Here is a 25,259-nt window from a genome sequence, read left to right as displayed (position 1 = left end):
CCAGACTAAGTAAAACCAAGGATGAGAACACAAAACCTTTCCTTGTTTTCATCAGACCCAATCCCCATCATCACTGTCTCATTCTATTGGTGCAGGTCGGGAACAGCTCTCTCCTCACATGCTTTCACTCTACTGTCACACACAGAAAAGGTTCTACATGAGACCACTCTAATTATGAAAGCCCACCAGTATTTCAAATCGGATTGGATGCCACAACTCTCTGTAGACATAACGTTACAGCCTATTCCCAGGAGAGCACAGAGATTATTCATTCATCTCCGGCCCTATTCCATAAAGACGATTAGGAACCGTCAAATCGGTGTAAATGGTTATTCTACTGATTACCATGGGAGAAAATAAACAACAAACGCAAACAAAGGCATTGTAATTAAGTCTTGGGGCACAACACAAATTTTAAACAAGTACATTTTTGTCAAATTAATACTGGATATTAAAATGGGATTTTACCCCATAGTTTGTCAATTAATTCCCATGAGGTTGTGATGAGCGAAGTGGGATTGTTCCAAGCTAAAGCCATGACTGGGGGCGTATATATTTACACTCCTAGAACAAAAAGGCCTATAATCTATACAAAGCACACAACAATACCCGTGAATAAAGAGTCTTGTAGAAAAAGAGAAAGGCAATTTTTCTAATTCTGTTAATTTCACTTCCAAGCAATTAAAACGAGGCAGAGATAATGCTTGGAAACAATCGCTGCCTGACAAAGTGTTTCTGTCTTTGTAAATTAAACATCTTTAGGCTAATTTTGACTTCCACGCCTGCATGGTTCACTGTTTCAGATAAAATTAACAGTTAGATTTGGACCTTAATACTAAATAAAAAAAGATGAAAGAAAAAAGATTGATCCCAAACACAATATTTTAGAATTATGTGGCTTGAGCTTTGGTAGATCAAATTTTCAGTATCTGTGAGGACATTTTCATACAATTAATTTTCTTTTAATCATAATTGTACAAAGGGACTTCTCTGTATAAAATTCCAATTATATTTCTTGTTAAAAATGTAAGTTTGAATTATGATTTCTTTCATCATTACTGTTCTGGTTTAATGAATCAATCGCCGCATCACTGCTTTCAGACATCAAATTGTGGGGAATAAGTTTAAACTTTTGCCTCATTTATCCACAAAAAATATAATATTTTTCCCTCAGGATAGTTGGAAGAAAGGATAGTACAGGTTACTTGATAAGCATTTTACCATCCTACATCATCTGAACTTTTCAAAAGTTTTAACCACAAATTGTTTAAAACTCACTGAATAAATGGACTGTTAAACAATTCAGAATTAGACTTAATAAAAAATAAATGAATTTGTTAACCAATCATATTAGGTATATTAAGTAACTGAAAACAACACAGAAATATGTCACACAATGGAGAGATGTCGCCGAGTATAATTTGAGGAGCAAATGTCTGGACTGTCAATCAAGTATTGATAGTATATAACCTGAACTGATACCATTAGCCAAATTCTGAAATAAGTCTCAAGTCATTCATGTGCGTGCACTCACACAGACACACACTAACCTGCATGCATCTGTGACACAGAATTTTCATCATAAAGACAGTGAAAAAGAAAGAGAGAGCGGGGTGGGGGGAAACTCAGAGCAGCCTCCAACTCCATCTGCCACTCTAATACAGCACAGAACAAAGTGTTGAGCTGATGAAGGCAGAGGAGATACTGCTTTATTAACTTGCCGTCCACATCAAACCTGTGTGCTCAGCAGCGGTGATTAAACACAGAGACAACACATCAAACCTGTGTGCTCAGCAGCGGTGATTAAACACAGAGACAACACATCAAACCTGCATGCTCAACACGCCTGATTAAACAGTCGCCGCGCCTCGCAAGCTCTTATACTAATAATCATCTTACAAAACAGCAGAACAAGAAGAGAAGCGCTACTTGTATCAGACAATCAGACACTTGTGAGAAAGAAGAAAACCTTAAAGGAGGATATTTAGAGTGAGTGAGAGAGGCCCCTTCCCTCTTGAAGAGAGAACTGGGCTACCTGACATAGAGTCACATGCTGAAGAGGAGCCTCTTATTGATCAGACTAAAGGGAATGACGAAGGATTGAGTAAATATTATTTTAACTTCAGTTCTATCAGGTCTTTCAAGCATGAACCCCCAAGAGGGTTTAAAGCCCACTTCAATTATCAGAATTCAGCTTTGTTATTCTTTGCAAAAAATGTAGTCCATGCGATCGGATTGATTTCTCTAACTTGATATCTAGGTGAAATAAAAAATATATTTCCTTTGATCCGAGGCAAGTAATGAGGAATGACTTCATTGATTACGCCGTAAATTACAAAAATCTAGCAAAATTTATAGAATTTGACAGTGATACCAAGTAACAGCACCTGTACCATATTTAAAGGACCAAAGACGGTGCCGGAGAAGAACGCTGACGTTTTACGTGTTCCTAACCAATTGTGTTTTTTTGTTTGTTTCTTTGCATTATTTGTAACTTTTTTTTTTAACTTATTTTGTACATAATATTGCTGCTACCGTCTCTTATGGCCGAAAATTGTGGACATCAGAACCGCGATTGCTCACCACGAACTGGCAGAATACTATTTTTCTTTTAACGAGTCTGACGAGCCCGACGTGAATGACATACGGCTTTCCCGGGAACAGGTCAAGATCCCAGTCATTTGCGTGAAGGCGGAGAAAAAGGGTCGGAGGGCAAGCTGCCTTCTGAGAATTCTTAGGCGATCGAATAAACCCTCAGTACCTTCCGTACTGCTTGCAAATGTACAATCTTTGGAAAATAAAATCGATGACCTACGCGAAAGACTAAACTACAAACGGGACATTAAAAACTGTAATATCTTATGCTTCACGGAGTCGTGGCTAAACGACGACAGCTGGCTGGTTATACGCTGTATCGGTGGGATAGAACAGCGGTGTCTGGTAAGACAAGGGGTGGCGAACTATGTATTTTTGTAAATAACAGCTGGTGCACGATATCTAAGGAAGTCTCAAGGTTTTGCTCACCTGAGGTAGAGTATCTCATGATAAGCTGTAGACCACACTACAAACCTAGAAAGTTTATCTGTATTTTTCGTAGCAGTCTACATACCACCACAGACAAATGCTGGCACTCAATAAGCTGTATTCCGCCATAAGCAAACAGGAAAACGCTCAGCCAGAAGCAGCGCTCCTAGTGGCGGAGGACTTTAATACAGGGAAATTTAAATCCATATAACCAAATTTCTATCAGCATATTAAATGTGCAACCAGAGACCAAAAAAAAATAAAAAATAAAAAAATAAAAAACTCTGGACCACATTTACTCCAAACACAGAGACGCATACAAAACTCTCCCTCGCCCTCCATTTGGCAAATCTGACCATAATTCTATCCTCCTGATTCCTGCTTACAAGCAAAAATTAAAGCAGGAAGCACCAGTGAGTCGGTCAATAAAAAAAAGTGGTCAGATGAAGCAGATGCTAAGCTACAGGATTGTTTTGCTAGCACAGACTGGAATATGTTCCAGGATTCTTCCAATGGCATTGAGGAGTACACTACAGTCATTGGTTCATCAATACGTGCATCGATGATGTCGTCCCCACAGTGATCGAACGTACATTCCCCAACCAGAAGCCATGGATTACAGACAACATCCTTACTGAGCTAAATGCTAGAGCTGCAGCTTTCAGGGAGCAGGACTCTAACCTGGAAGCTTATAAGAAATCCTGCTATGCTCTCCGACAAACCATCAAACCGGCAAAGCATCAACAGGACTAAGATCAAATCGCACTACACCGGCTCTGATGCTAGTCAGATGTGACAAGGCTTGCAAGCGTTTACAGACTAAAGGGAAGCACACCCGCAAGCTGCCCACTGACACAAGCCTACCAGACGAGCTAAACTACTTCTATGCTCACTTCGAGGCAAATAACACTGAAACATGCATGAGAGCACTATCTGTTCCGGAAGACTGTGTGATCATGCTTTCCGCAGCCCATGTGAGTAAGACCTTTAAATAGGTCAAAATTCAAGGCCGCAGGGCCAGACGGATTACCAGGACGTGTACTACGGGCATGCACTAACCAACTGGCAAGTGTCTTCACTGACATTGTCAACCTCTCCCTGTCCGAGTCTGTAATACCAACATGTTTTAAACAGACCACCATAGTGCCTGTGCCGAAGAACACAAAGGTAACCTGCCTAAATGACTACCGACCCGTAGCACTCATGTCTGTAATCATGAAGTACTTTGAAAGGCTGGTCAAGGCTCACATCAACACCATTATCCCAGAAACCCTAGATCAACCCCAATTTGCATACCACCCTGACAGATCCAAAGATGATGCAATCTCTATTGCAGTCCACACTGCCCTTTCCCACCTGGACAAAAGGAACACCTATGTGAGAATGCTATTCATTGACTACAGCTCAGCATTCAACACCATAGTTCCCTCAAAGCTCATCACTAAGCTAAGGACCCTGGGACTAAACCCCTCCCTCTGCAACTGGAACCTGGACTTCCTGACGGGCCGCCCCCAGGTGGTAAGGGTAGGTAACAACACATCTGCCACGCTGATCCTCAACACAGGGGCCCCTCAGGGATGCATGCTCAGTCCCCTCCTGTACTCCCTGTTCACTCATGACTGCACGGTCAGGCACGACTACAACACAATCATTAAGTTTGCCGATGACACAACAGTGGTAGGCCTGAATACCGACAATGACGAGACAGCCTATAGGGAGGAGGTCAGAGACCTGGCCGTGTGGTGCCAGGACAACAACGTGATCAAGACTAAGGAGATGATTGTGGACTACAGGAAAAAGAGGACCGAGCACACCCCCATTCTCATCGACAGGGCTGTAGTGGAGCAGGTTGAGAGTGTCGAGTTCCTTGCTGTCCACATCACCAACAAACTAACATGGTCCAAGCACACCAAGACAGTCATGAAGAGGGCATGACAAAACCTATTCCCCCTCAGGAGACTGAAAAGATTTGGCATGGGTCCTCAGATCCTCAAAAGTTTCTACAGCTGCACCATCGAAAGTACCCTGACTGGTTGCATCACTTCCTGGTATGGCAACTGCTCGGCCTCTGACCGCAAGGCACTACAGAGGGTTGTGCGCACAGCCCAGGACATCAATGGGGCCAAGCTTCCTGCCATCCAGGACCTCTATAACAGGCCGTGTCAGAGGAAGGCCCTAAAAATTGTCAAAGACTCCAGCCATCCTAGTCATAGATTGTTCTCTCTGCTACCGCACGGCAAGCAGTACCGGAGCGCCAAGTCTAGGTCCAAGAGGCTTCTAAACAGCTTCTACCCCCAAGCCATAAGACTCCTGAACATGTAATGGCTACCCAGACTATTTGCATTACCCCGCACCGCCCCACCCTTCTTTTACACTGCTACTACTCTCTGTTGTTATCATCTATGCAAAGTCACTTAAATAACTCTACCTACACTACTGTTCCATTTTTTGGGGGTCACTTAGAAATGTCCTTGTTTTTTTAAAGAAACGCACATTTTCTGGCCACTAAAATAACATCAAATTGATCAGAAATACAGTGTAGACATTGTTAACTTCTTGTGAATAGGGGGCGCTGTTTTCACTTTGGAAAAAATCGTGCCCAAACTTAAACTGCCTCATACTCTATTCTAGATCGTACAATATGCATATTATTATTACTATTGGATAGAAAACACTCAGGTTTCTAAAACTGTTTGAATTATATCTGTGAGTAAAACAGAACTCATTAGGCAGCAAACTTCCAGACAGGAAGTGAAAAATCTGAAAACGATGCTCTGTTCCAGGGCCTGCCTATTCAATTGCCTAATTTCTATGGATTTGCATGCACTGCATACGCCTTCCACTAGATGTCAACAGGCAGTGGAAGGTGGAATGGGGTGTCTAGCTTGATCTGAGGTCGAACAAGAGCTCTTGGAATGACGTGACCACAATTTCCTTTCTCTACCTAGGCGCGGGAAGGACATCAGCATTGGCTTCTGAAAAGCGTTCGGTATAGACGGTGGATGTCTCCGGCTCTGATTTTATTTGATAGATGTGATAAAAACATCATAAAGTAGTTTTTTTCAACCGAGTTGTATCAGTTTATTCAACGTCTATTGCGAGTTTTGGAACTTTCCTTTCTTTGCGTCAGGAGAATTTGGGCATGTTCGCGCCACATGGCTAGCTAAGGTTGCTAATTCGACAGGAGAAGAGGACATTCTAAAACCAAACAACGATTTATTCTGGACAAAGGACTCCTTGTACAAGATTCTGATGGAAGCTCAACAAAAGTAAGAACAACTTATGATGTTATTTTGTATTTCTGTGGAAAATGTTTAGTCCTATTCTCCGCCCTTTTAGCGGGCGCTGTCTCGCAATAACGCAAGCTGTATGTCGTACTAAAGTTATTTTTAAAAATCTAACACAGCGGTTGCATTAAGAACCAGTGTATCTTTCATTTGCTGTACAACATGTATTTTTTAGTAAAGTTTATGATGAGTTCTTTGATTAGATTAGGTGACTGTCCAAAATATCTCCGTAGAATTTTGTGCATTTTGGCTACGTATTCACAATGTAATACGATTTGTACCTCTAAATATGCACATTTTCGAACAAAACATATATGTATTGTGTAACATGATGTTATAAGACTGTCATCTGATGAAGTTGGTCAAGGTTAGTGATTAATTTTATATCTTTTGCTGGTTTTTGCGAATGCTATCTTTGCGGTGAATAAATGTGGTTGTGTGTTTGGCTATTGTGGTAAGCTAATATAATGCTATATTGTGTTTTCGCTGTAAAACACTTTTTTAAAAAAATCGGAAATATTGGCTGGATTCACAAGATGTTTATCTTACATTTGCTGTACACCATGTATTTTTCATAAATGTTTTATGATGAGTATTTAGGTATTTCACATTGCTCTCTGTAATTATTCTGGCTGCTTTGGTGATATTTTTGATGGTAGCTGCAATGTAAAACTATGATTTATACCTCAAATATGCACATTTTCGAACAAAACATACATTTATTGTATAACATGTTATAAGACTGTCATCTGATGAAGTTGTTTCTTGGTTAGTGACTAATTATATCTCTATTTGGTCGGTTTTGTGATAGCTACCTATGCGGTAGAAAAATGCTGAAAATATGCGGTTGAGTCTTTTGCTATTGTGGTTAGCTAATAGAAATACATAGTGTTTTCGCTGTAAAACATTTTTAAAATCGGAAATGATGGCTGGATTCACAAGATGTTTATCTTTCATTTGCTGTATTGGACTTCGTGATTTCATGAAATTATATTATATGATATCCCTGTGGCGTTAGGCTAGGCTATGCTAGTCAGCTTTTTTGATGGGGGGGATCCCGGATCCGGGAGAGAGAAGCGGTAGAGGTTAATGTTGTAAATGACTATTGTAGCTGGAAATATCTGACTTTTAATGGAATATCTACATAGGCGTACAGAGGCCCATTATCAGCAACCATCACTCCTGTGTTCCAATGGCACTTTGTGTTAGCTAATCCAAGATGATCATTTTAAAAGGCTAATTGATCATTAGAAAACCCTTTTGCAATGATGTTAGCACAGCTGAAACCTGTTGTCCTGATTAAAGAAGCAATAAAACTGGCCTTCTTTTGACTAGTTGAGTATCTGAAGCATCAGCATTTGTGGGTTCGATTACAGGCTCAAAATGTCCAGAAACAAAGAACTTCCTTCTGAAACTCGTCAGTCTATTCCTGTTCTGAGAAATGAAGGCTATTCCATGCGAGAAATATCAAGAAACTGAAGATCTGGTACAACGCTCTGTACTACTCCCTTCACAGAACAGCGCAAACTGGCTCTAACCAGAATAGAAAGGAGTGGGAGGCCCCGGTGCACAACTGAGCAAGAGGACAAGTACATTAGTGTCTAGTTTGAGAAACAAACGCCTCACAAGTCCTCAACTGGCAGCTTCATTAAATAGTACTCGCAAAACACCTGTCTCAACGTCAACAGTGAAGAGGCGACTCCGGGATGCTGGCCTTCTAGGCAGAGTTCCTCTGTCCAGTGACTGTGTTCTATTGCCCATCTTAATCTTTTCTTTTTATTGGTCAGTCTGAGATATGGCTTTTTCTTTGCCATTCTGCCTAGAAGGCCAGCATCCCGAAGTCGCCTCTTCACTGTTGACGTTGAGACTGGTGTTTTGCGATAATGGGCCTCTGTACGCCTATGTAGATATTCCATTTAAAAAAAAAATTAAAAGGACGTTTTTAGCTACAATAGTCATTTACAACATTAACAATGTCTACACTGTATTTCTGATACATTTGATGCTATTTTAATGGACAATTTTTTTTTGCTTCTCTTTCAAAAACAAGGAAATGTCTAAGTGACCCCAAACTTTTGAACGGTAGTGTACATGTACATATTACCTCAATTACCGACTAACCGGTGCCCCGGCACATTGACTCTATACCGGTAACCCCCTGTATAGTCTTGCTATTGTTATTTTACTGCAGCTCTTTACTTACTTGTTACTTTTTATTTCTTATTTATTTTTTAAACTGCATTGTTGGTTAAGGGCTCGTAAGTAAGCATTTCACTGCAAGGTCTTCTTCACCTGTTGTATTCGGCGCATGTGACTAAAAACATTTGATTTGATATGAAATCCTGGTGATATTCAAATCTCATGCGATGATGATTGAGTACTCTGCAGACAGATGAAGGACCAGAGTGCAGTAGGGTGATGGCCGCCACAGGTGACCACAATCCCTGACGTCGCAGATAAGCCCGAGGGCCTCTGGGCTACACTGCTCTGCGCTCTCACTGCCCTGACAGCAGATGAGTGGCAGGGACTCACTCTGGACCGACTGCAGACAGACAGGTGTAGAGAGTCAGGGAGATGGAGGCTCTGAAACAGGCTGGGGCCCGGCACACCACTCTACCTGGGTTTAGAATTACCATACCACTCCCTAGCTGCCTCACCAGCCCTCAGTGAAGACCCAGGCCCACAGAGGCTATAGAGAGGATCCACAGCCCAGAGGGCAGTCACACACTCTATAATGACTGTATATGGGGATGAATGGGAAATTAGTATGGTTGGTACACTACATACTTTTCTTCCCATAAAACACAGGTTGTATGTAGAATATTGGGGTTGTGGAAGAGAAAATAAGTCTTCCATATTTTAGTGGCTGCATGTCATGTCATTCCATCACTTTATAAATAAGTAGCATTCCTGTGAGCATAACTCTCTGTCAAACCACAGCCAGACTAAACACAGTCAGAAAAGATATGAGAGCTATAGCCTGCAACTAAATAGAAAAATATATCTGCATAAAATGTCTGTCAACGCCATCAGTGAAATCATACGAATGACTGATTATAATACTTATGATAATGAGTGTGATTATAATATGATGATAATGTGTGGCAATGATATTCATGTGCACAGGGCATTGGAGCACTTCAAACAGGGCCCGCCTGATCCCAAACGTGGACCACGTGACAGCAAACATCAAACAGTTAAATCCCCGGACAGAGCACTGAGGTACAGAAGCTTTGACAAACACACCCCCCCTTTCCTTTACATCTCCACAAATTAAATCTATATTTTCCCTTTACTACATCCCTCACTCCATCCTACAGTATATAATCATCCCCCCATTTCTCCCCTTTCCACCCTGCCATCTCTCTTTTATATTCTTGCTCTCCCGCTTTCTTCCTCTCCCTCGCTCTACCCCCCCACCACCCCTCCCTCGCTCTCAGAAAAAAACCGCTGTGACTGGGAGCGTCACTGTGCGGATAGCTGGGAGCCGTTCTCGGTTATCGGCTCCTGCAGACTCTCTCTGCTGGTCTGATCTGTCTCCTCTTCATTAAGCAAATACGCCGACGTGGAAATGAAAACATAATAGCTATTTGATTTCCAGCGAGATATTTTGCATATTGGTTCGGAGCTGATAGTGGAATTTCATCAAGTCATTCTATTTTTTTCTTCTTCATTGCTTTAAAAACTGAATTACTGAGCTGGGCGGCTTCAGCAGGATTTCTTTACATTACTGGGAAGAGAGAAGAAAAAAAAGCATAGTTCCCCAGGAAGACTACTTAAACGATTAAATATCCCCCATTTCCCCTTTTTCTCCTTTTGATAACACAAAATACATTTAAAGAATTCACAGTGCTTTAGGTTCACTATACAAATCAGAGATAGGAAGGAGAAAATTAACTCCTTAATGAGCAGGAGCTCTCTCCCTGATAATGGTCCAGGGGAGACGACGGGGTGAATGAACCCACAGAAAGAGAACGGGACTAGGGAAGGAAAACAGGAAGGAGTCAGTAACATGGAGGGAAACCAGCTTCCTTCTGCCTGGATATCACTCTGTGGGCCCTGAGTGGGCAGGTGTGATGGTAGATAGCACCAAGGTTACCCACTGCCCAACATCGCCAGTGATGGATTGTCCAGTACAGGGGTATACTTCATGCCCCCATGAGAGAAAAACTACCCCTGCAAGGGGAGATCAACAAACCTCTTCACACCAATCTATCAGATAGCACCACCTCTCAAGAGGACATTTCTGCTGGGCTAAAATAAATCTTCCTCTTGTTTTCCATGTTGGAACATGGTGTTTTTAGCCCTGATAGGGTCCAAGCGTCTTTGAGCCTCATACACACTAACAGCATTACATTCACAATGGCATTCTCACTTTTTCATCTAGCTCCACTAGCTACAGTACCTACTAACACAGAATTTTCAGATGAGTCCAGATTGTGTGACACTTCATGGGCAGCAGGGTGGGAAAGCAGGTTGTTTAAGACACTTGTTATACCAACCACGCCTTACACCTTGAGATACAGTATATTCCCCACATCAATGGCATCAAAACAGCATTGTGTGCACCAAGGTACATGGTGAATGGTGAGGTATAAAACAATATCTGTAATTGCAAGGACATTTAACAAGATTTCATCACCCTTGTTTGGGTGCAGAATACAGATTATTATCAGAGAATTTGCATTTGTCAATACATTTCACACGGCTTAAAATTCAAGGTTTCCGGTATGGAACATTCAAGAGCACAGCAACATCTAGCTGTGTGACCTAGCTATGACCTGGTGACCTCTCAACCATTTTAGTTATTTGACTATAAACCTCACTGTCCTTGTTCATCTACTTGTAATTACAGTAACTGTTAAAGCATTAACAGTTAGCAAAATAGTAACATCTAACAGTAATGTTCAACAGGTTTAAAATGTATATTATATATATATATATATATATGACACTTCATAATCATAATCATAATGAGGTTCTTATATGACCAGTGTAGTATATGTTCCCTCTCTAGGATACAGTATGTGGAATGATGTCCCCTCCCTCCCTAGACACACATCACAACGGTTCCTACTTGGCACCTCATCAAACACTCTCCCGGTGAAAGATGGTCATTATTATCAAGACCATGATACTACCCCATAGAGGTTATATAGGAGGGCAGGGCCTACGATCCACTCATTACAGCATGTACTGTATGTAAGAATGTGTGTGTTGTGTTGTCTAAAGGGAAAATTGTGTACTGTATGTGCACCTGTTTTCTTGTGTTTAAAATGTCATTTCATTTTAAGAGAAGGTTTTGCATCACGTTGCCTGTACGTAGGAGGGTTATTATGAATACATGTCTCACTCACACACAGACACAACCTCCAAAAACAAGACAGACACAAAAACAACCACCATGAAAAACATTGACAACAATTTTCCCTAAATAAGAAAAAAGGACACTGTCCTACTCGATCCCCTCTCCATGGTCATATTTGCTCTTGGGCAGAGAGTACAGCCAGAGCAGAGCACGAGGGGAGAACCAGGGGGAGTTGAGTTGCCAGGCGGCTTGAGCCGAGACCCTGGACTATTGAAGCCAGGCATGCAGACAAGAGCCAGGCGATAAGCGCCCTGATAAAAGATTGAAAATAGCAGCAGATTTTAACTTTCCCACCGTTCCCAAGATCCATGGGGAGAGGGGCGGGGGGGGGGGGGTTGAATCAACTACTTATTGCACTGCTCCCTATCTATCCTGAACAACCAGCAAGGCCACTGAGTGGGTATACTGACGCACACAGACACACACCCCTCCAATTCAAATTTTTGACTAGTGTGTGTGTGTGTGTGTGTATGGAAACTGGATAGAGGGACCTTTTGCAATAACATCTTCCGCCATCTTATGATCCTAATACATACCCTATTTCACATAAATCTAATGCTCTGGACTTCCAACATACACAAATAAGGTACAAGAGGTTTGAAAATGTATCCTTCTCTATTACCATAAATAGGTAGTGATTCTGGGGACTATAGCGTCCAGCTGTGGATCTGTACGTTGAAACCAAGTAAATAGCTTGCTGAGCCAATTGAAAAGAGATGCACTTTTTCGAATCAAAATGCGCATTATTATAGGCATCGTAAAATGGGGGGGTCGTAAAGGGGTCACTATACCCTCCCTCACTCACACACACAAGGTCAGTAGATCTTAAGTTTGACTCTTATTTTCCAAAACAGAAACCACAGTAGAACAATCTCTCCACACTCTAGTCTAGAAGGCTAAATATCAGTGATATTGTTGCATATTCTTTATCAGACTCTCACATGCTATATAGGAATTGTCCTTGAGCACCGATGACAATTTCCACACACATTCTCATGGAAATTAGGTAATTTTGTGTCAAGTGTGTATAAGATCTTAGGGCCAAACTCATAACTTGGCTTGGATCCTAACATGGCCTTTTATGCCAATTACACACACGCTTAAGTAAATCTACACAGGTCTGAGTAGTTCATATCCTAACTTTTAGTTTGGTGCCAGTTTTTCTCTGTGCCATCCATTTTCAGAGCAACACCACTACAAGAATGGAACTGGACGTGCAAACAAAGAAAGACATCTGAGTGAGTCAAGTTAGAATCATCCCCTTAGTAATTACTTATGTGGGAGGGAATATGTGAGAGATCTCATAAGAGGAGGATGATTGCAATCCCTCCACCGCTCTCCTCCTTGATCTTAACCCTGAATAAAGATGGGAGGGGGACTGATTATGATGGTATGCAGAGGACAGGAGAAGAGGAGAGAAGCCTCAACCCACTGCCATTTCTCCTCCACTAACGCTCTCAAAGCTCTGACAGAAACCAGCAGGAGATCTAAGCACCTCCTCCTCCTGAGCCTCGTTCTATCTCCTCCTCTCTTTTTGTCTGAAGTGGCCTTCGGTTAGCCGTCTTATCCGAGCGTTGACCCTGAGGCTTTAGCTTAACTCTCCAACCAGAGGGGCCTACAACCGTTGCCACTGCTCCAACAGACAAACACTTACACAGATGTTTCTGCTAGCGCGAGAGACTAAACACATTCCCGAGCCAGAGAAGAATAAAAAACTGCCCAGATTTGGATCACCAAAACAGTGCTCAAAGTGCAGAGGCTGCTGGGAAGCTGGAGCGAAAGTGACCCCCAGTGAACGTGTTGGGGGTTAGGGTTTAGACTAGACTGATACAGCCCTGATAGGAGACGATTAGAGGCCTCGACTCACGGCCTAGCTGCTTTTATCCACTTAACGCTGCTTTACGCAAGCTATTGGATCACTGTGATCTCTCTATGCTTTGATATCCAAATTGTTCTGGCTTGTATCTACAGTGTTTGAGTACCTTTAAAATGGAGTTAACTACACAATGTATTTGCTTACTAAGAACGGCAGTATCATAGCCTACTGTTCTCTTAGTATTGTTTAGTGAGTACGCACCTGCTCTTTAACCCACTCAGTATACCGGCTGCCCTGTGGAAGTCACAACTGTGTATTTCTAAGATGTGTAATATCTGCACATAACCTGTTAAACCACAATACGCTTTTATGGCTCTCCAGTAATTGTTATGACTTAATTATACATCCTAAAAGAATATAAAAACACTCAACACAGTGGTTACTGCTACTACCACCTGAAGAGAAACCCTGGAAATAGAGGAGCTGCATAGAGCCAGCATATACAATAACATTAGTCTTCCACATCACTACATCCAACTGTAACTTACCGAGGGATTGCATGATCATATGACCATAGGACCATGTCAGTTTATATCGGTCTAACAACAAATTTTTGATTTAGAGATCAACAAAAATAAATTGAAAGGCCCAAAAAAAGAAGGGCAGAGAGCGGGAAAAAAGGGACACGGAGAGTAAAAAAAAAGGGGCGGAGGAGAAGATGGCAGTTGAAATGTTATCTATCCCTCCTGTCACATGGCTTAAAAAATACAAATAAAGATCCTGGGAGTGTGAGTGTGATAACTCTGTGGAGCATGTAGAGGGGATGTAGAGGAGATAGCATGGGGTTAGCTTGTTAAATATAACCCACTGCATGGCTGGCAGCAGCAAAGAAAGGGGATATTTTCAAGAGGCAGGGCATCACTGTAGCCCTCACTGCTCTGATAACATCCAGAAGGGGGAGAGGGAACGCAGCTCAGAAAAGATGCACTCACATCTATGCATCTTCCCTGGTTGCAAAAGGAAGTATCAGCACCCCTCGAACGCAAAAAGTCACAACGGGATTTCTGATGGGAAAAATGTGTTCTTCTCAGATGATGGGAAGATATGGGGGAGTACAGCCAAATGTCAAAGATGATAACTGTAAGAGTGTAGAGAAACAAGTGAACATACACAGTACACACCCACACACACCCACAATTGAATGCACATACATACATAAACACATACCATTTGAATATATGATTTACTAAAATAACCACAATGGATAACTAGTTATAAAAAGTAGCTGTATAATAGGCTCACACCTTGTAGTTCCCACACACGTTCATTAAAACAAAAACATCTTGATTACAAACATAGTTGTTACGGGTACAAAATGCAATAAAGCTAAATGCTGGGTATTCCCATTGAAAAAAGAAATGAGCACCAACATGTGAGCATATCAAATTGGGTGTCAAATGAAACCTAAGAGCCTATATTTTGGGGAAATTAAGGCCTAGATACAATTTTCAACCATATTCCATCTTAAAAATTTGCCATAAGTAGTGGCTTTGATTTCTGGATAAACAGATGGAAAAGGTCTTAGAAAACATCTACCAGAAAAAGTCTTAAAAGGTATCAGAAATACATCAGAACATAATAAATGTTAACGTACATTTCATTTTGGTGAAATTGATTACCTTCTGTAAGTTTACGAAATATTGCCTTGTAATTCCGTTACAAATAATTCACATATTTTGTAATCTCTCCCTCTAAGTAACAAGTAATGGTAGACCTACCAATTAGCTATAGTGATTTCACTGATATCAATTTTGTTAATGAATTATTAAGTGATTAAAACTCGTAATTGGTAACGACATTACCAATAAAATAAATAACTGCAAATGAATGGGCTACAATAACAACTCATAATAATCACAAACCACAGTTGGGTCACCTGTACTGTCCTCCCTTCCACTGGCATACTATTACGTTCAGCTCATAACTGTTCTCTTTCCCTTTGTCGCCTGGTGGTCAAACCACAGACTATTAAAAAAGTCAATCTGGACAACCCCTCCCTCGCTCTATTCCTCTCTGCCTTTCTCTCCCGCTCTCCAGTTAATGTCAATCTCTTACTGACACCTACCCATGAGCCCCCTCTCTTTCCAATGACTTTAACCAGAATCCTCACCCACTGAGCACCGACCGACACCGGATGGTCATGCACTGTGCTCTACTGTGCTGCGCTGTGATGTCCAAAACCTGTGAAACATGAGGAGAATGACTTTCATATCCATAATTATGCATTTCTGTGTAGTACAGATCAGGGACCCATGATGTAATTCCGTTACCGTAATTTAGTTTGCGGGTGTAAATCCACTTAATTTACTGTAGTTCAATAACCAAGAGATTTTTATAATCTCAAGGTGCCACAGCTGACTCCATTCTTTCTGCAGACATATTCCAACCTTAATTCGGAACAGATATTTTACAGAGTTTTTGGAAAACATGGTCGCAAACTGTGTTACCACAGTTTGCATCTGCACAGTTCTTCAACAAAAAATTTTTTGGTTACATTTTCAGCGGAAATTGTTAAAAGTAGTTCCTGTGCATAGAGTTGTATTGTGTGTTCAACTTTGAAATCAATGGTTTTTGTTTGGCATACATTTTGAAATGAAAAAACTGAGTCAAAGTGGATTTCCGTTACCGTGGAATTGCCCTACATATTTTTTTTAAAAATTTACAGGTTATTATTAGTTTATAGCTGTAACAAAAATATTATTACAGTGTTCTGTTGTCTATATAAATCACTTCCTAATAAAGCCATATGATTGGTGATCTTTCACGAAAGCTAGGTCTCATTAACTATGAGCACTATGGTTCCTCTATAGTTGCAATTAGTCATAAATATACTTATACATTTTAGTAGGATATTCACCCTTAGCTGAGGGAATAACCTAGATAAAAGCCACAATTCATCAGTCACTAGCTGAGCTGAGTACATACCACAGCTCTCATTAAAACAGGGTTGTTTCATTAGTTTGGAGTATTAGTTAGCTCTGATAAAGTCTGGTCCTGTCTGGTCTGCCGTGGTGTGCAGTGCCAGGGCGAGGTGTGTCTGTGTGGATGACTGTAGATAATTTTAATATCAGGCCGGTGTGGATTGCTGATAGTGTTTTAAGGCAGGGCCCAGTGGACTGAAAGCTGGTAGTACCTATCTGTAATTAGTAACCATTCTCTATCACTGATAAGATAAACTCACCCTGACCTTTTCAATTTTGATCGCCATGGCAACAGGCACTCTACCCCCTATATTATTTTAGTGATTAAACAGCAAATAGCAGGGAGATGTGAGAAACTGATAGGGATGATTAATAACAGTGTTGGTTGAAGTGTGTGTGTGTGTGTAGGAGGGCCGTCAGTGTCACAGAGCCATATGAATAGGCTCGGCTTGGCTTTTTGTGGTGAATAATGGAAATTTAAGATGAGCTGAAAGGGAAATAAAAGCAGGGGGATGAGAGCGATAGATGTCTCCTTTTTGAGAGGCACTCTCAGAGGAAAGGGAATATTAACGTTACCTCCCCCTCCTCCTCTCAGCCTAGCCCATTGCCCACCACTCTCCAGGTTCAGCACTGGAAGTGTTATCTTTAGATTAATAATAAATGCTGGATTCCAGTATTACACTCACTTAAACGGTGTGGTTTTAGAGTGCGGAAAAATACCTTACTCAGAGAAGCTGCTGGAAATTCAGATGGTGAAGCTTGATTATAAATGTATACATTCATAATGCTATTACACTGTTTTAACCAGGATACAGCCCCAAGAGTATAGTCATGGAGAGTCTTCTCATACATGAACCTTCCTGCATGTGCCATATAGTCAAGAATAATTTAATCTAAACGGGACTGAAGGTTAAAAGTAACCCAAAGATGTAATATGATGACCCCTCCACAGCCAGCCCAGTACATTTGAACTATTAACCAGTCCCATCCTCTAATATCACTAACCAGACCAAACTCCCATAATCTTCACCTGGGCCCCAAAATCTCCCTTTATTAATATCAGTGAGGCCCAAAATCCCACTCCCTGGAACCGATCAGTCTGCATTTGCATAAAAAGGAAATAGCAGGAATACATGCAAAGTCTGACCAGTTGACTGAAAGGTCACAGTGGCTTTGTACAGCATGAGGACAAACAAGCCTGGGCCATGACAGTGTTAATCAGTTAGATCGCTGCGCTGATACAAGGAGAGACTCTTTCCCTAAACTAAGGGGAGATCTCCATGCATCTCTACTGGGCTTTTATATTGTGCCCTTATTACTCAGAACGTAGGTAAGGCACAACTCAAGAGCAGTAAGCTTGGTGCTGTAACCTTGGTCCACACCACAGTGTACTTTGATATACAGTAGTGTTTGAGAATATGCACATTTCGTGTAGTCTCCATTTTGCAGCTATTGGGAAATTGGGAAGGAGGGTCAGTGGAATGTGGTTCCATGAAGGATTTAGCCAATCAGATAAACGTCAGCCATTCTGAGATATTTCTGAGATAAACCATTCCACAATATCTCTAGAAACATTCCAGGCCTTTCAGTGGAAGAGATAATGAATCCCATAGTGCTGAGTGATGTGCTCACAGAGGGGATCAGACACACACCTACTGAACAGTCTACACACACCATTTTGAAAACCATTTTTCGGATAACACAGTGCTGGGATAAGCACTTACAGTAGCACTTACAAGGCCAAGGGGCTGTTGGACACACACACGCATACACACACACACACACACACACACACACACACACACACACACACACACACAGGGCATGTCCGCACGATTGCTTGAGTAAGCGAATTAACCACAGTGATGGCTGAGGAGACCCTCACAAATGATTTCTTATAGTCTGTATCACTTCCCTGACAGTTGATGTTCCACTTTCTTTTTCATTATTTATTTATCTATTTTTGCTTTGTGTGAATTCAGCAAAAATACTTCTAAAGCACTTAATGGTGCTATCGAGAGCCCAGATCTGCTGCCACACGCTGCCTGGCGGTTTCATTTGAGATATTCACGGGCCGGCCCCAAAGAACCGCAGCATTATCAAACGTCTAACGAGACTGACACGGCCAATTATGGACAAATGATTCCTTTAGAGCGCACCCGGCTCCCTTGATGAGCGCAGAGTTCCTTGATGAGCACATAGTCCCCCCTTCGTCCTCTGGGCCCGAGGACTCGTGTCTATCAGATTCTATTAAACGCTCAACACTTTGGCGAACAAAGCTGCCTGCGCCTTGCATTGCATTAACTGCTATTATACACTCATGAACTTTGTCAAAATCATAATGATTCCCTCTTTTATGCTCTCAACAACTCCTACCATTTCTCTTTTTGTGCCACTTGTTATAGGCAGATGAAGGTAAAAAGATGTCTTCGAACCATCAGAGAACAATATGTCAGAAGACTGAGGGGACACCAATTGTGCTGGTTCCATATCCTTATCAAATATCACAGCTCTTGGAATTCAAAGTTAAAGAATAGGAACCATTTGAATACCCAGAAGCTAATATCTATAAAGGAACTAATGCTTTATCGGAAATTTGTACTGTGCACTTTTGAGTCTCCAGCCTCCTTATCAATTGCATCATAATCGGGGGACTTTGATGCATGACGCGATGGCTCAGGTGATAGATAGAAGCTTCTGAGGAGCTCAGGTGGACAGAGAGGACAAAGGGATCAGGGGATAAGAGGGTAAAAACAAGTCTGAGACACATGAGATGAGAACTTTGATACAGATGCAACCAAATAAGATAACTAGGCAATAGGCCCAAAGGTCAAAGGAGAGATTTAAGGAGGGAGGGAGAGGAAAGTGAACCCTGTGTAAAAAAACAGAGTAAACGAGGTAGAGGGTCAGGACAGAGAGTGTGTCTGTAAAAACAAGGGCTTGACCCACGACCCGTGGCTGGTGCCGAGGCTTTTTGTTTTTCAGCCCAGGCCCCTTACTCCCTCTGCCAAGTCCACATCCTCTCTAACGAGGGCGTAGTTTCTTAACATTCATCATCGCTGAACTCTGAAACTTTATCAGCTCCGGAGCTCGGCGCCACGGACACGGCCCCGGCTTTCTCAGCTCTCAGATAGGCCTGATAACACACTGATAGATTACAGCTGATTGTTTTACTTCAGGGGACACTGCTGCTGCTAATACTAATAATTTGACAAGACTCACTGGTGAGGGGAGGAGGGGCAAGAGCACAAAGAGGAAAGGGAAAAGACACTAAATGAGTTGGAGAAAGGGAAAGTGTGTGTCTGTCCGTCCGTGTCTGTGTCTGTGTGACGTTCTTTGTATTGATGATGGAGAAAGAAAGAAAAAGGCAAGGAATAAGGAAGTGTATCTTACCCTGAAATATCTCATTCCATGAACAAATAGGTACAAGAGGTAAAAGATGAGAAAGGATGAGGGGAAAGTAGAGAGCGGATGGTTGACTAGAGGACATTAGCTAGATCTCGTTGCTGGGATGGCGACAACCATCCATCCACTGTTACCTTGTTCTCTTGGTCCATTGCAGCTAATCTCTAGCATGCCAGGGACAGAAGGCACCTCCACCCCACCTCCTGCCTCCCCGACTAGGCCTGAAACAGAGCCCGTCTACCCCAGGACCCACACTGATGCAGACACACACACAGATGCGCACACACACAGACACACACGGACCAGAGGCACAAAGAGCAGCGGAAACCTGACCCTGCAGGGGATGGCGCGCCAGGTGACCTACGGTTTAAACAGGGTCAAGTGTAATGCACAAGGACACCACACAAAGACTAGTTTCTCGCTACTGTAGCAATCTATAACAAACCAGAGAGAACAGAGAGAGATAAACCAAGATAGAGACAGCTCTCATCCGTTTCGTTATCTGTTGAAATTCATTTTAAATTAATCTACACTGAACAAAAATCTAAAATGCAACATGCAATAATACTGAGTTAGAGTTCATGTAAGGAAATCAGTCAATTTAAATAAATTCATTTGGCCCAAATCTATGGATTTCACATGACAGATATGCATTGGTCGGTCACAGATACCTTTTTTTTTTCAAGTACAGGCGTGGATCAGAAAACCAGTCAGTATCTGGTGTGACCACCATTTGCCTCATGCAGCGCGACACATCTGCTTCGCATAGAGTTGATCAGGCTGCTGATTGTGGCCTGTGGAATGTTGTCCCACTCCTCTTCAATGGCTGTGCGAAGTTGCTGGATATTGGCAGGAACTGGAACACACAGTCATACACGTTGATCCAGAGCAACCCACACATGCTCAATTGATGGCATGTCTAGTCAGTATGCAAGCCATGGAAGAACTGGGACATTTTCAGCTTCTGGAAAGGAATTGTGTACAGATCCTTGTGACATAGGGCCGTGCATTATCATGCTGAAACATGAGGTGATGACGACAGATGAATGGTAAGACAATGAGCCTCAGGATCTCGTCATGGTATCTCTGTGCATTCAAATTGCCATCGATAAAATGCAATTGTGTTCGTTGTCCGTAGCTTATGCCTGCCCATACCATAATCTCACTGTCACCATGGGGGATTCTGTTCACAACATTGACTTCTGCAAATCGCTTGCCCACACAACACCATACATGCTGTCTGCCATATAGTCCTGTGTAGCTCAGTTGGTAGAGCATGGCGCTTGCAACGCCAGGGTTGTGGGTTCGATTCCCACGGGGGGCCAGTACAAAAAAGTATGAATGTATGTACTTGTAAGTCGCTCTGGATAAGAGCGTCTGCTAAATGACTTAAATGTAAATGTAATACACCTCGTACAGTTGAAACTGGGAATCCGTGAAGAGCAAACTTCTCCAGCGTGCCAGTGCCCATAGAAGGTGAGCATTTGCCCACTGAAATCAGTTACGACGCCAAACTACGACGACAGTTTCTGACAGTTTGCGCAGAAATTCTTCGGTTGTGCACTCCCACAGTTTCATCAGCTGTCCGGGAGGCTGGTCTCAGACGAGCCTGCAGGTGAAGAAGCTGGATGTGGAGGTCACGGGCTGCCGTTGGACATACTGCCAAATTCTCCAAAACGACGTTGGAGGTGGCTTATGGTAGAGAAATTAACATTCAATTCTTAGGCAACAGCTCTGGTTGACATTCCTGCAGTCAGCATGTCAATTGCACGCTCCCTCAAAATTGTGTTGTGTGACAAAACGGCACATTTCAGAGAGGCCATTTATTGTCCCCAGCACAAGGTGCACCTGTGTAATGATCATGCTGTTTAATCAGCTTCTTGATGTGCCACACCTGTCAGGTGGATGGATTATCTTGGCAAAGGAGAAATGCTCATTAACAGGGATGCAAACAAATTTGTGCACAACATTTGAGAGAAATAAGCTTTTCGTGCCTATCGAACATTTCTGGGATCTTTTATGCAGCTCATGAAACATGGAACCAACACTTTACATGTTGTGTTTATATTTTTGTGCAGTATATTTATTTATTCCCCTTCTGGATGCATCTTACCCGATTTTTCAGGTTTGCATCAGTACCAGAGAGGAGCATTACATGGTGGCCATTTTGAGACCAGAATGGGAAACCAGAGTAGACTAGTTAAATACCAGAGAATCAGTACTGAGAATTAAAGCTATTGTATTAGAACAGGTGCAATTAATGATTAGGATGTAAAGCAGGGTCAGAGGGATGGCCTGCCCCTCTTCGTTGTGAGGGGAGAGCTCCTCAGCAGAAACCTAACAATAACCAGACCTGCTGTCATCTACGACAACACAGGCCTGTCCACTGTGTTCCTGCCTCTCTATTAGTGTCAGATTGAGGTCTGCCTTATCTAAGCCAAGCAGCGCTCTATGTGTCTGTGTGGATCATGAGGACGGGGGCTTTGGTCTGAGCAGAAAGACATAGCGGGGGAAAAGGGTTAAACAAGGTCCAATCTCCTAACACAAAAACGACCACACCAACTAAGCTATCACACAACACTAACCCTTTATTTTAAAACGTTTTAAAAACCAAAATCACTGAGACGAAGAAAACATATATTCTTAATTTTTGCGTCAACATTTTATCAGCCTCCCCATGAATAATCCATGCAGTAATTTCTTTATTTCTCCCTTTTTGTTCCTGGCATTTTGGTGGAGTGAGATAAGGGGTAAAAAAACAACAGAAGGGCTAGGAGAGTGAAAAAGAGAGATAGATAACATTGATATCAACTCCTACACAACACAGTCATTCCCTTATCTAGGCTTTTTATCGCAGTTTTTCCCCCCCGCTTCCACTCTCTATTCTTTATGGCCTAAAAAAAGGACTATTACCCTTAAAAATGAAGTCAGGTTTTGGTATCAAATTAACCTTATGTACACATTTTAACAGGCGTGTTAATATGTATAATTCAGCAGCAGGGTTAGCTATGGTGAAATGGTCACAGGGGAGTATGGGAAAAAGTCAAAGACAGTTCATTTGAACCAGTGGGAGAGTAGCACACACTTGGAAGCAGACACAGACTCACCCTATCCTAAAGTCATGTTTCAAAGAAGAAAAATATTTCAGACAGACTTATCATTTATCTCACTCACAGAAAAAAAACATCTGTAGTCTATCAAGGTCAGTTACTGTGCCCCTAACAAACAGCACGTTGTTACAGGCCGTTGTTCTCCCAATGGCTACAGGTCTGTCTCTCTGTCAGGAGGGGGCCTTTTGGGGAGGTGTTCCTCTGCACCTCTAAAGGGGACAACCACTCACTTCCTGTTTTGAAGCTCTAACAGGGCCCAAGCTTGTGGGGACAGATTCCACTGACAGAGAGAGGGGTGGGACATTTTACTACTGGGATAGGCCAGTGAGTTGTTGCCATGTGCAATCAGCTCTTGTCTAGCTTGTGTCTATGTGTGCTACAGGCTACATGAACAGCTCATCTGACTCAAAACTATGACATACAACAAAGAGACAGTAGACAGGAAGAGTGACATCATATTACAATATGGGAAGAGGAGGCATGGAGGAATTTCACTCCTAATGGAACACTATTAATGAGAGGGAAGGAGAGCAGAGGAGAGGAGAGAGGGGTGAGTGGAGGAGAGACGACAGGAGTAACGATGGAAAGAGAGTAAGGGGAGAGAGAAAAATAAGAGGAAAGATAGGGAATGTGGATAAAAAGCAAATGGGTTACAGGATTTGGATGCTGGAGTCTATCCATCACTGATCATCCTGGTATCTCACTGGTGCAATCAGTGATAAAAACTCAACCTGGAAAAGCCTGTAACTCCGATGGGAGTTCATTGGGCTGTAGATATGGCTGCTGCCCACGCTCTGTACTGTTTCCTCTGGCCTCGCTGCTAATAGATGGCTCGGACAACCAAAACAGCACGACGCTATTATGTATACATATGCAACCTAGATTTATAATAGACCTCCACACTACCCTCAAACTTTCCCAATTATACTACCATCATACACTCTATCCCTATCCCTCCCCTCTCCCTCCGACCCTGCTCCCTCTCAAAAAGGCCTACAAAGAAAGAGAAATTAAAAAGAGAGGTTTTTCACCCTGACGCACCCCATCCTTTCTAGATAGAGGGAGAAAGAGAGAGAGAGAGAGAGAGGGGGAGAGAGAGAGAGAGAGAGAGAGAGAGTGATAGGGAGGAAGAGAAAGAGAAAAAAAATCATAATTTATCTGTGTATTATCAAGAAAGGCAGACACTTTAATCAGTCAGCTATGAAGTCAGTATTTCCATTCTTATCTGTCGCAGGAGTGGAAATGGAGAGCAGATAGCGCTCTGGGAGCCCATCGGTGGGCAGGAATGATAATGGGGGAGAGAGGGCTGGCTATTGGACCGCTGTGTCAGCCCTATCTGCACCCATTATCAACAGCCTTATCGGCACTGCCATCAGCCAAGCTGTAATGGGGCCAGTTCAACTTTCCACATTATCATACCGCCAAGACCTGGTTCAGTGAGGCTAGAGGTCTGACTAGAGAGAGAGAGAGACTGCTGCAAGAGAATGAAGGATAAAGATAGAGTGAATAAAAAGTAGGACTGGTAGATAGAGAAGAAAAAGAGAGCAATGAGGAGAATAAAGGGTTTTGGAAAACAGATAAATAAAAATGATATTTTATTTAACCTTTATTTAACTAGGCAAGTCAGTTAAGAACACATTCTTATTTACAATGACGGCCTACCCCGGCCAAACCCTAACAACACTTGGCTAATTTTGTGCCGCCCTATGAGACTCCCAATCACGGCAGGTTGTGATACAGCCTGGAATCGAACCAGGGTCTGTAGTGACACCTCTAGCACTGAGATGCAATGCCTTAGACCGCTGCGCCACTCGGGAGCCCAAGGTCACACTAACTACAGGAATTATAATACATTTACAGTAGCAACCAGGTATTTACTTAGTATTTTACATGGTAATTCCACAACAATAATCTATTAATAATTAATAAAACAAAGAACCACTAGGCACCTTTTCCAAATGTTTTAAATTATTTTAGAAAGTACCCACTGGCATCACAAAATGTCCTTGTAAATACCAGGAAAAACAAGTAGAAACATAACCATGAGATAAAGTGCACATTCCTAATCCCCTATATTATCAATATAGTCTACACAGGTTGCACTGGCTACGAACAGACACTGTAGGTGGGTTCATGTAGTAAAAGGATGAAAATTATGTTCGACATCTGATTGCCAACGGAAGTCGTTAAACTGCCCGATTGCCCTCCCCGCTCTTCCTCTTCCCCATTTTTACTCTCTTGTTGTTCATTGATTGTCAAGAAGGCAAC

General features: G+C 42.2%; 1 protein-coding gene across 2 annotated transcripts in view; it reads right to left on the bottom strand.

Annotated features, from left to right (window-relative positions):
* The window catches only part of LOC120066215 (zinc finger protein ZFPM1-like), an 81,159-nt gene that overhangs the window by 43,052 nt on the left and 12,848 nt on the right, over positions 1-25,259 (bottom strand). The window lies entirely within an intron of this gene.

This window comes from Salvelinus namaycush, chromosome 21 (genome assembly GCF_016432855.1).
Source record: "Salvelinus namaycush isolate Seneca chromosome 21, SaNama_1.0, whole genome shotgun sequence".
Lineage (NCBI taxonomy): Eukaryota > Metazoa > Chordata > Actinopteri > Salmoniformes > Salmonidae > Salvelinus > Salvelinus namaycush.
Note: the sequence above shows the minus strand (reverse complement) of the source record. Positions and strands in the feature narration are given on the sequence as shown.